Genomic DNA, 12,361 nt, shown 5'->3' with positions numbered 1-12,361 from the left:
AGCGGATTTTAACTTTACTCCCACTCATGGCATCACTCCGTGCATTCGAACTTAACCACCCTCAGGAAAATGCTTGGGAGTTTTTTTGAGAGCGCATCCCTTAGTAACCTGGCTTGCCATTCATTCATACATCTCAAGTTGCATCATCACTCTCACAATGAAGCGCAAAATAAAGGTGCATAAGAAGCCTAACAATGATATAATGTAGCCTGAACTAAATGAATAAAACATAAATTAATATAATCAACGGAAATAACCATTCAGTAATCGCAATAACGAAATTACAATCGTTGAAAACGTTTTTCAACGTGTGACTAACTCCGGCACCGTGCAAAAACAGGTTCCACCCCCTCGCTAAGCAAGCAATCATTACTCTCACCAGCTCCTCTACAGCACTGCTTTTGGCGGCGAAACCTGATCGAGGTTGCTGCAGACACCAAGCACCATAGCCCAAGCACCGTAACAACGGGACGCCAATACAGTGCAAAAAAAAAAAATAGTGACATGTACGTTCGCGAATCTCCCTAAGATGATTTCACTGGTGCCGGGAGAACAATATATACATGCTTACGATAGCGACATCTATGGTTTGATAAATTCGGCAGTGGCAACTCTACAGACGAGTATGGCCGGTTGCCTGTGCTACGCACTGCCTCATGTTTCGCAGTTGGGGAGCTGCACTCAGCGTGGTATTGATAACTACACTGATTGCTATAGAAATATTTGTCTCTCATTCGTTCTTATGCCCTTCACCAACCTCACATCCGCCACAGAAAAGTATGTCAACGAAGTATTTGTGCAGCTCAGCGTAGGGCTTTCTTTTGTTAATGAAGCTTCGTTTTGGAGCACGGCTTGCAACCCGCGTTTTCGTTGTATGAAAAAGAGTTACCATTGAACTACGCGGCCATGCTTGCTTAATGCGAAATATACTAAAGCATGCAAATGCGTTCTTGTTCTACCAGCAATGCGAAAGCGAAATGGGAAGCTGTACACTCACTGTGGACGCTTCGTTGCAATATTTCGTGATAGTAGACTAAAAGAGGTATGCGGGGTAACTCGTAAGGTATATATGAGGAATTGTACATTTCAAGAGAATTTAGTCTTTGAAAAATTTGACTTCCTTAACCACGTTTTCACGATCGAGTGTTCATCCTTTCGATGGGATTTTAGAGGTTAACAAACGCTGGAAAGATGAAGAAAGACGCCATGCCGATACCGTACTAAAGCAAAGTTCCAGGGATGACCTGTTTCGAGAAAGAAAGAAAGAAAGAAAGAAAGAAAGAAAGAAAGAAAAAAAGAAAAAAAAGAAAGAAAAATCGCTAGATCCTACTAACAGTGGGAAGCACGAATGCGAAGCACGAATGAGGAATATTCATACGTCACTTTCAAATCTCCACGTTACGAGGCGGACGCAAATTATGCCGTACATGACTTCCTTGCCATGTTTATTATGTTTGGACCTCTCATTTACCTTCACCGTTCGTTCGCGTCGCTTAATACCAAATAAGGTATATGTGAACAACGCCTCCTAGAAAAACTGTGCCTGGAACGTGGCTCTCTCTTCAATTGAGAGCTTGTTGCCAGCATAAAATCTTGGAGGCCATGCCTCCTATGGCGTGTTGCGACCATCCACCGCGTGGGACCGCTCACCTCCGTAGCACTCTGTCACGTGACATTACCATACCGCTTAATCATGTGACATCACAGCTATTTGGAGGCAACTGTGAGAGCGTTGGTGTGTTCGCAGGGGGCGAACGCCTGTGGGGGGCGACCGCCACAGGCGTTCGCCTCCGTACCGGAGGGGGAGGGTAAAATCCAAGGGTAGGGCGGCGCGTTCACGGCTCACGTTCCAGGCATTAGAGAGTTTTAGTACTGCGGAATGGTGCTACGTACGCATCACGCAAGCGCCTTGCGTTACGTGGCGTCGTTTGACACTAATCGGCTTTTAGTACGCCGTAGTACCCGCGTACGCAACGAGCGTGAAGCGTGTTGCGTCATCTGGTAGATCAAAATAGAAGTACGTGTTCTTGACAGCCAATGTGAGCCAATCCAAGTGTTATAGCCAGATTATGGCCATATTTTAAGCCACAGAGCCGGTCGGTGCTTGGCTTCGATGCCACCATTTTGCAAAACGAAGTCTCGCGCTGTCGCGAACTTGTTCGAGAGCGGCGCGATCACCTCATACGTACGCACGCACGCATCTCATGCGTGCGTACGTAGCGGCTGCGTACGTAATGCGATACGTGCGCGTCGTGGTCTGCGCATGCGCACTACGCAGAACGTGGCGTCCTTACGTACGCAACGCCGCCACGTACGCAGCGTACGCAGTACTAAAACTCTCTATTATTTTTCTAGGAGGCGTTGATGTGAAGCTAGCGAAGCGGTCGCGAGTGCTTCATGAGCATGGCATATGTAGTCATGTTATTATATGACAGCTGCGCTTGCTACGACACACAGCGATGCCAGCTCCGGATGGTTTTGAATCAGATTGACCCCGGACCATTTTGTGTGCAGAAGATAGTAGGACCTTGGGCATCTGCCTCAGTTGCGCAGAAAGCAACTAAAGCACTGCTACTTCACCTAAAGTCAACAAACCTGAGCGACCGCTTGTGGACTGTGTGTGCTCCCCGAGTGTGCTCATGATTGTGTGTACCTTCTCATCTCCCTGCAACATCTTTTCTCCCCTTTATCCCTTCCCCAGTGCAGGATAGCAAATCGGATGTGCGTCTGGTTAACCTCCCTGCCTTTCCTTGCATCTTTATCTCTCTCTCTTTCTCTCTCTTTTATTATATGACAGGCATCTCATTGTTATCATGAATGCACCAGTCATATACCTTCGTCATCTATTGACGTCCCGTAATATTAAACTTGGTATATGTCAAGATAGCGAAACGGCCGCTAGCGCAGCGTGAGCGTGGCATGTAGTCATGTTGTTACATGACAGGGCATCTCATGATTTTCATGTTAGGGTCTGTCGCTTGTGTTCGCCACGCAATCACGTCATACCATATTAGTTTTGCAACACTTCATGTGAACGAAACCACCGCAGGAGCACCAAGACCATCACATGCAAATCAGGACATTCACGACATGGCATGATTTTCATGTTATGACTAGCCACTTATGCTTTTCATACAGTCATGTAATGCCATACCAATTTTGGTGTCGATGCCATTATTGACACGGCTAGGAGAGGTAAAGCTCGTATTAGGCTAGATAGATAGATAGATAGATAGATAGATAGATAGATAGATAGATAGATAGATAGATACGCTGAAAGTTGCCGAAGTTCTCCTAGAAATGCTTTACATTTGAAAGAAAGGAAGGAAGGAAGGAAGAAAGAAAGAAAGAAAGAAAGGAAAAAAGAAAGGAAGGAAGGAAGGAGGGAAGAGGTGCAGTGTGTCCTGCACGCCCATGTCAAGCTTCACTTGCTTCCATATCCCCGACCGAGGAATGGCTCCCGATTTTTTTTCACGTATGGTTACCCTGTCCCGCTTAGTTGATGGTTACCAAGAAACTTTTAAACCCAACCAATAATCCTCACTTGTGTATGAAAACTCTCGATACAGAATGAAGCACTAGGGGTTCACTTATCAAAACATCTGCTTCGTGAAAGGTCTATCACTTACTCGTTTTCGCCCCGCCGCAGTGGTCTAGTGGCTAAACTACTCGGCTGCTGACCCGCATCTCGCGGGATCGAATGCCGGCTGCGGCAGCTGCATTTCCGATGGAGGCGGAAATGCTGTAGGCGTGCGTGCTCAGATTTGGGTGCATGTTGAGGAACACCAGGTGGTCGAATTTTTCGGAGGCGTCCCTCATAATCATATTGTGGTTTTCGGACGTTAAACCCCACATATAAATAAACCATTCACATTCTCGTTTGCAGCTCACAACGCTTTCCGCCAGGCAATGCCATAGTTACGCTGAAAAAACCCAGAAAGCGTAAGCCAATGAAGCATTAAAATGTACTAAAGAAACGTGTCTGACAAATTGGTTCTGCAACCGAAAATCTAGTAAAGGCTCCTGACGCAACAAGTTCCAAATTTGAACTATGCACGTCACAAGACACAAGAATCAAAGTAGTGCAAGAGCGCGCATGCAAAAGCGTCGACAAGCCGCCGCGGAATGCAAAGCGGGCTCCTTTCCCGCGACGTTCCGCGTGCATTAGGCAAATATAGCGAGCTGGAATCGCGAAAAACAACCAAGCAAAGTGGAGAGAATGCAGTGGAGGGAGACAGTGCAGCCAGCCGGTGCATGTCTTGCTTATGGAAAACACGACTGCGTTGACCCACGTGGGCGCAGGAGAAGTATGCGAGCATGTAACGAAAGAACTAAAAAGCAAAAAATAAGCAGTAGTGGCGCGTTTCGACTATACAAGATGTAAAGTAGATGGGAAGTGAACAGAGAACAATGTTGGCGAGTGGCACCTCAATCGAAGTTTCTTTTGCCTGTGTGCACATTGTGCTGAAGTTTCTTTTGCGTGACTGTTCGTTCTGTACTTCTTCACAATTTCAGGGACTGTATGATGGTGTACATACCTAATGTAACAGCAGAGAGTGGCTGTAGTTAAGGTGCAAGTTTGTGCCAGCCAAGGACGAATAACATGTGTCTGTGATGACAAATAAATTAGCTTTTTTGTTAACATTTTATGTTCCCACCAAAAGATTCTGGTTAGCATTCCCACCAATGTAAAAATAGGGGGAGGGGTGAATCGCCACCGACTGCTTTGCTATCATATTGAAATCGCGGCCGGCTGTTTACGTCACGTGGTTTATCAGTCAGTGCTGCATATAAGAACGGCTTCCCGTGAAGCGGAAAGGTTTTCGGCTTTCGCGTTGCGCGAAAATCAGTCTTGGACAGATTGTTTAGTTGCGAAGCAGCTTATGGTGCGTCGTCGTAGCCACGCCGGTACTCGGATCGCTCACTAGATGGCTCTGCGGTAGAGCGCTCGCTCCACTCCGGTGCGTGCTCTGGCATGAGTGAAGACCGCTAGGAGCGCTGCGCTGCTCTGTATTAGAGCACTGCACATGTCTGAATTTTAAGCCTCGGCCCAGCCCGAGACCTAACTTGTTTAATCTTATTAGCCCAAGCTTGGCCCGCTCACACAAAGTGAGGTGCTGGCCTGGCCCGTAAATGAGAAAAAAATGTGGGCCCACGCGGTCCGGCCCGTGCCAACTTCAGATCAGGCCCGACATAGGCTCGAGTCAATCGTCTAGGTGGCGTTGCCTGAACACGGAATCAATAAGACGACATTTTAAACGGAAAATATGTGCGCTTTGGTAGTGCATGCTTCGTTGATATTTATACTTCATTACTGCGGTGATTTCGTGTACAAAAAAGATCACGGTGGAAACAGCTCAGCTGATATACTGGGAGCAATGATTGTATGCTTGGCAGTGGTACACCATGCCTCCCTTCTCTGCCAATACTACGGAGATGCAATCAAGACATCGACGGACCCCCGCCTGGTCGGCAAGAATCACTGAATATAACGAAGAGGACACCGATCACAAGAAAACAAAAAAGCGTGAAAATTGCGGGAGCCAGAAACAGATTACTGTCCACTATTATTGCGAACAAGGCTCCCGTTCTGTGTGCCGAAACATCAACTACAGGAATCAAGCGCCTTTTGCAGCCTATATTGTTGGAGGAAACTGCTTTGCAGCGGGAGTTTAGTTATAAAAACAGAGGAGAGAAGAAGCAGATGGCTCTCTTTTCTTTTTTTACATTGTGTCCTATGAAAGTTTAAGTCAAGCTGTAACGACAAAGGCAATCATGCACATTTTTTTTTTGTAAATGTAGCGCCTGTCTTGAGCATAGTAACCATTTGCCACAAAAAGAGAAACATTGATAGAAAGCCTAATTCATTACGTCTTTGTAAGGACCCTAAGACAAAAATTATAATGAACCATGGGCGACACTTGTGCGTTTAGAGATATTCGCGACTCCAGCAATTTATGCGGCACCTAGCGGTAACATAGGGAAGCTGTGTATTGAGGTCCAAACAGTCCAAGTGCGAGTGCTATAACGTAGGAGCACAGTAGGATGGTGCCACCCTGGACAAAAAAAAAAAATGAACAGCCAAACAGATTTCTTTTTTTCAGATGAGGCACCAGTGTTAACTTATTAACTCAAACCTATTAAATGGCTATTGTATCCCGTGACTACATGTCGCGGCGGCGCTCGAAGTATGTAAACAAATTTCGCAGAAACGTGGTGTGCCATGTGCTTTATACACACAATGCGAACATTTCAAGAACGCCGCTCACGCTTGCGGGACCACAAGATGCTCCACGTCAACAACCCGCTCATCTTCTGCAAAGCAGCGTGAAACACAATCACACTTCAAAAAGCTCAATACTTGTGTTTGCGACAGCGTACGTGGTAACCTCCGTGAATCCGCCATGCTGCAACACCGCAGCGCCCTCTCATTTTCATTTCTGTTGCGAAAACGTATACGCACCTGAAAGTAAGAAAAAAAAAAACGGTCGTACCTTACTTTTCGTCTATGATACCAGTGCTACAGTGTATACCTTCAAGGATATTTTTTGGGTGGCAAATTTTAAATGTTGTTCCTTTACGTGTCACTGTACAAAATACTAAACTATCAAAAAGCACTGAAGCGCCATGCGTTGCACGTCCCATAGACATTTGCGCCGGAGTCCACTCTAGTGTATTTATAGGAAACTCAATGAATTGCAGCGATTAGGTTTTTTTTCTTATCCTACTTAATAGGCCTATAACGATAACTAGAGATCGGAATATATGCCGGCGTCTATTTAGTTCTTTGCGTTCATATATTATCTTACTTTGATATATAAGGACGAATTAGAGGGTAACAAGGGCTTTTATAGCGGTGTTATGATGCATATAAATGCCTGTTTCTGAAGTTTGTGCTTATATTCCCGGGCATGTAAACTCCGCTCTTAAAAATCGGTGCTTATAATAACGACCTTTAACGTAAAATTGGCCGTTGGAGTGCAGTTTGAGATGATTCTTCCTGGTACCGGACAACATTCACGATTTAAAAGCCATGTGGGATTTGACGTAGTCCCATACTTCCCCCAACTTCCGAAAAATCGCTATACTCAGCGAAGCGATCTCGGTAGTAGAGCGAAAATTACGGAAGTGGGACATCAGCATAGTGGTATTATACGCCAGCAGTCGGGCAGATTGCAGCCGATGTCAGTGAAAGTTACAGTTTTTCTTGCTCGCAGTTTGGCCTTTAACGATATTATTATTAAACTCTGTCGAAAATATTTAAACAAACGTTATTTGATAGTGAAATATGGTACCATTACAATCACTAATGAAGAGAAAATGGTGGTGACTATAGACCCCAGCACGACCTTAGCCGTGCCGACAAATTTTGCTCCTTCCAGCAGAGATGACAAAAAAATAAGGAAGTCCACACGAATGAGGAAGTTGGCACATCGCTATAAACTAACCAGCTGTTTTGTCACTTACGGCGAGACTGTTTTACTTTACGCCTCTTTCTCTTCACCTCAGGTACGTATCTATGTGTTTACGTTTGCCTTAATCGCGACTGCGTCGGGAGTTTATTCTCATTGCTCGGGTGTGGACTGGGCATACAGGTGCGGTATTTCCATTAACGCTTTATGGGAATTTCCACCTTGTGTGCCTCTTTAATATCTAGGCGTTTATCGCTTACGCTGAACCTCACGTGGAGCTCATGATGTACAATAAGCAAATATAGTTTATAACCGAAACGTATGGCTTCAAAGAGAATGAATAAAGAGCGCAATTACATCGTCTAATTGTTAACGCTGTTGCCCCACCGTATGACTGCTTTGTTTAGTTAGCAACCTCTTCATTGTTCGGATGAAAATGGAGAAACTAGTAGACCACGTCCAGTTTGCTACCCTACATGTGGGGAGGGGGGAACAAGAGAGTAAAACACAGAGAAAAAGAAGGAGAGGAGTTCCGGATTGCACATGCCACACACCGCGTGCAGGGTTTCACTGGCGGTCGCTCAGTAATATGGCCTACAAGAATTGTAGAACGGCTCGTGTTGCTTTCTGGAAAGACGTACAGCCGCGGCCACGTCTGTGTAGAGCACGGGGAGCCGGTTTTTGCTCCGCGGGACAAAACTTCGGGGCAGTGCCGGGCTCTGAAGTGCTGCATCAGAAGCATGTGTGGCCTAGCTGCCAGGCTGACCACATCAGAGCCCGAAACTGCCTGAAAATTTTGCCCCGCCAAGCGAAAACCAGCTTCTCACACACGCTACACAGACGTGGCCGCGGCTGTACTTTTGAGACTATGCACGCAAAATCTATTCCGAAGTAAAGGGACGATCATACAGTATCCTAAAGGCACAGTGGATAGTCCGGCGATTTTGTTAAAAAAATGGCAGCATATCCACGGGGTGAATGATAGAGAGTGGGGCGAAGCATCCGTCCGTCCATTCGTTCTTGCTTTCGTCCGTCCATGCATCCATCTGTGTAACCATCCGTGTGTCCATCCACCCGTCCGCGCGTGTGTCTGTTCGTGCATCCGCCCCTGCGTTCGTCCATGCGTCCATCCGTCCGTGCAGCCATCCCTGCGTCCGTCCATGCATCTGTCTGTGTGTCGTTCATCTAGTGAACCCTCCAAGTACTATCATCATGCATATTTTCGTCATATATGCGTCCGTCTGTGTGACCGTCCGTGCGTCCATCTGCCCGTCCGTGCGTGCGTCTGTTCGTGCGTTCGCACGTCCATCCGTGCGTTCGTCTATGCGTTCGTCCATGCATCCGTCCCTGCGTCCGTCCATGCGTCCACCCGTCCGTGCAGCCATCCATGCGTCCGTCCATGTATCTGTCTGTGTGTCTGTTCGTACATCTATTCAACACCTCAAGTTCCACCATCTCGCATCTTTTCAACATATATTCCCCATATAGAAGAACCACCATCCAGCGGATATTCCAAGGACTAAACGAGAGGTGGCACACGGACACTTTTTTATGGCTTGCGCTTCGTGTCTACTTCCCACCTTTAACCACCCCGATTTCATGGTATATACTAGTTCACCGTATTCATAGCACTGTGGCCCAACGCTCGCTATACCTTTCTGAAACCTAGGAGGTTACGCCCAGCGAGTATAACGTAGCAACCCTTTCTTGTCAGATGGTGCTCAATGTACATGCCAATGGCTGCTAATGAGGAATGAGAGACAGGAGAATTCGGCTTTTAGGTAATGCGTACGCTGCGAATTTTTTGTTTAAACAACGCAGAGGAGAAATCTCCCATCGGCACCACCTTGCAGGTCAAAACGTGAAACTGGTTACACACTACGACTACTAATACGAGGGATGAACGGGTGCCGCTTTAAGGAGCTTCGTCCCTAAAATGAATGAATAGACGGAAACATTTCATCAAGTGAGAGGTGACGCCGTGCATTTACTCACCCATGTTCGCGCTGCTCGTGACACTGTCCGAGCCGCTCAGTGCATACGTGACCCATGCAGCAACTGATGGAGGGTGGCTGCGATGGGTCTTTTACGTGAGGACGAGCCTGGGGCTACCACTTGCTCCGTGGGGCTACCATTATCTGCAAATCTGGAGACGCAATCAAATGAGAGGCTACCCAATTCTTTAGCTTACCGAGGTGATACCTGTCCAGGCTCTTAGTGTTGGAAAAAATTGCGTTTCCATGTGCTTTGAGTTTGATTTGTTCATGTTTACTCATGAACTCATTATTGATTATCACTTTATTTACCAAGTCGTTGTTTTTCTTAATTACGCTTGGCTGACTGTAACTTTGAGCCCTAAATCACATAAACTCAACACATTGGCATCGCTACCAAAACTTCACCTTAAAAAACAAACGTGCCCTCTCTTCCTCAAACTGGACATTCACTGTTAAAGAGCAATGTTATTCTGGGTTCGCGTCTATTAATAAAGCCTGCGATCAGTATTTGAGAAGTCTGAGGAATATAGCCTGGAAGATACGGCACGGACGAATTGCGAAAAAAAAAACAGTTTGTTGGAGCGCCATCGGTACGTATGTACAAAAAACAGATGATATGATTGAGATGTGGCGTTCAAAGTCCCAGAGCCACCATATGATTCCGGAGAGAGAGAGATAAATAGAGAGTAAAGACAGGGAGGTTAACCAAGCTTGGCTCGGTTGGCTACCCTACACTCGGGGTGGGGGAAAAGGAGAATAATAAAACGGAAAGAGACAGAAAAGAAGAGGAGTAAGAAAGAGAAGCATAAATAGTCAGCTCGAGACTACACAGCACGGCCTCGCACAGTTCTTTCACAAGCGGTCGTGAAGTTTGGTGGTCCTTAAAAAGTACAAGAGGGCTTTCGTGGCTTTGCGCGTATGGGAAGCCGTCAGCCAAGGTCCGAGGATCTTCTCTTCTATAATCGGCTGTGAATCCAGCTGACAGAGCTTGGCTTCCATAATACGTCGTTCGGTCTGGTATGCTGGGCAATGACATAGAATTTGCTCAAGCGTTTCCTCACAGGCGCAGATGTTGCATGCCGAAGTGCTCGCCATTCCAAGGAGACGAGAGTACGAATTCGTAAATGTCACGCCAAACCTCATGCGACACAGTAAAATTTCAGCGCATCGTGGGAGCCCGGATGGCAAACGAAGTTGCAAGTTTGGGTCGATCGAAAACAGGTGCGTGTTGAAGAAACCTGGTGTATTCAATTGTAGGAGAGATATACGGCGAGCAAGTGATTGTAGTAGCCTTGCAGCGTCCGTTCTCAAGAGTGGTATGTCCGCTGGTCTTGGTCATGAGCCGATCGAGCAGCTTCATCCGCGCGGTCATTGCCGAGGATTCCGCAATGACTCGGCAACCACTGAAATACAATATCGTGACCTTCCGCGAGCGCTTCGTGGTAGTCGTGCCTTATCTAATATACTGATTGTTCATGTAACCCGTGCTGCATAACAAACCGTAGTGACTGTAACGCTGACCTGGAGTCGCAAAAGATGGCCCATTGGTTAGGTTGCTGGCGGAGAATGTACTTTACTGCACCTTGAAGTGCTGCAAGCTCTGCTGCTGTCGACGTCGTGGTGTGAGAAAACTTGTGCTGAAGCAACACATTTTCAGATGGAACAACCACTGCTCTTGTGGAGCTGTTGGAATTAGTGGAGCCATCGGTGTAAACATGTATGCGGTCGAAGTACCTTTCGTCCAACAGACGCAAAGTCAATTGCTTCAGGGCTAGCGTTGACATGAGTGCCTTCTTAAAGATTCCAGGAACGGATAAGCGCACGTCAGGTTGACGAAGACGCCATGGCGCAGTTGCTGGATGCATCGCAAGTTTGAAGCCAGGCGGTAGTATGTCCTGATGTTTTGTCACGATACCGCAGTACGAAGAATGAGGCCTCCGAGCTGTCAAACACGCTAAATGATGTGACGGTAGGCGTGATAAATGCCGAATGTGCACTCGCAGCGTCTCGACAATGATGTGCGTTGTGACCGGTTGTTCTTGTGCAATAACAATAGTTTACACTGTCGATGAGCATCTTGGAAGGCCAAGGCATGTCCGAAGTGCTTGGGCTTGAACGCTTTGCAGTGCACGGATGTTAGTCTTGCACGTGTTAGACAGGACAGGAAGGCTGTACCGGAGAGTTCCGAGAAAGAGGGCTGTGTAAAGTTGCAACATGGAGTGAACGGATGGGCCCCATGATTTTCCGGCGACGAACTTGAATACATTCTCAATGCCAATGAGCTTTTTTTTTTCAGGTATGTGACATGCGGGCTCCAGGTTAGGTCACGATCTACGATGACGCCTAAGAATCTATGAGTGCTCTTATATGGGATTGACCTGCCATCGATGCACAATGAGTAGAAAGACATCGGTTTGCGTGTAAACGCCACGGCTGCGCATTTTTCTGTGGTGATAATCAAACCTTGCTGGCGAAGGTATGTCGATGTCATTGTTGCCGCTTTCTGTATTCTTGCACGCACTTGAGGCCGTGTCACGCCAGACGCCCAAATGCAGATATCGTCAGCGCAGAGAGATATATAAGCCGTCTGTGGCAGCATTTCGCTGAGCCCCACGAGGACCAGGTTGAAAAGTGTTGGACTCAAAACACCACCTTGTGGCACCCCACGAATTGTGAAATACTTATTCGTAGACCCATCTTCAGTTAAAACGAACATGATCTATCCTGATGATATGGCTGGTTTTCGATGAGGTCGGTCCTCAGTTGATAGCGTTATTAACTTAGTGACCTCTTTTCAGGATCAGAAAGCTCAGAAGCGGCTGTCGGTAGCTCTGTTCTTAGACGTGAAGGGTGCCTATGACAACGTGACCCACGAGGCTGTTCTCAATGCTCTTGAAGCAGCTGAACTTGGAGGTCGTGTCTTTCGATGGGTAAGAAGATATGATTCCGAAA

The sequence above is a fragment of the Rhipicephalus microplus genome, chromosome 1 (assembly GCF_043290135.1).
Source record: "Rhipicephalus microplus isolate Deutch F79 chromosome 1, USDA_Rmic, whole genome shotgun sequence".
Taxonomy (NCBI): Eukaryota; Metazoa; Arthropoda; class Arachnida; order Ixodida; family Ixodidae; genus Rhipicephalus; species Rhipicephalus microplus.
Note: the sequence above shows the minus strand (reverse complement) of the source record.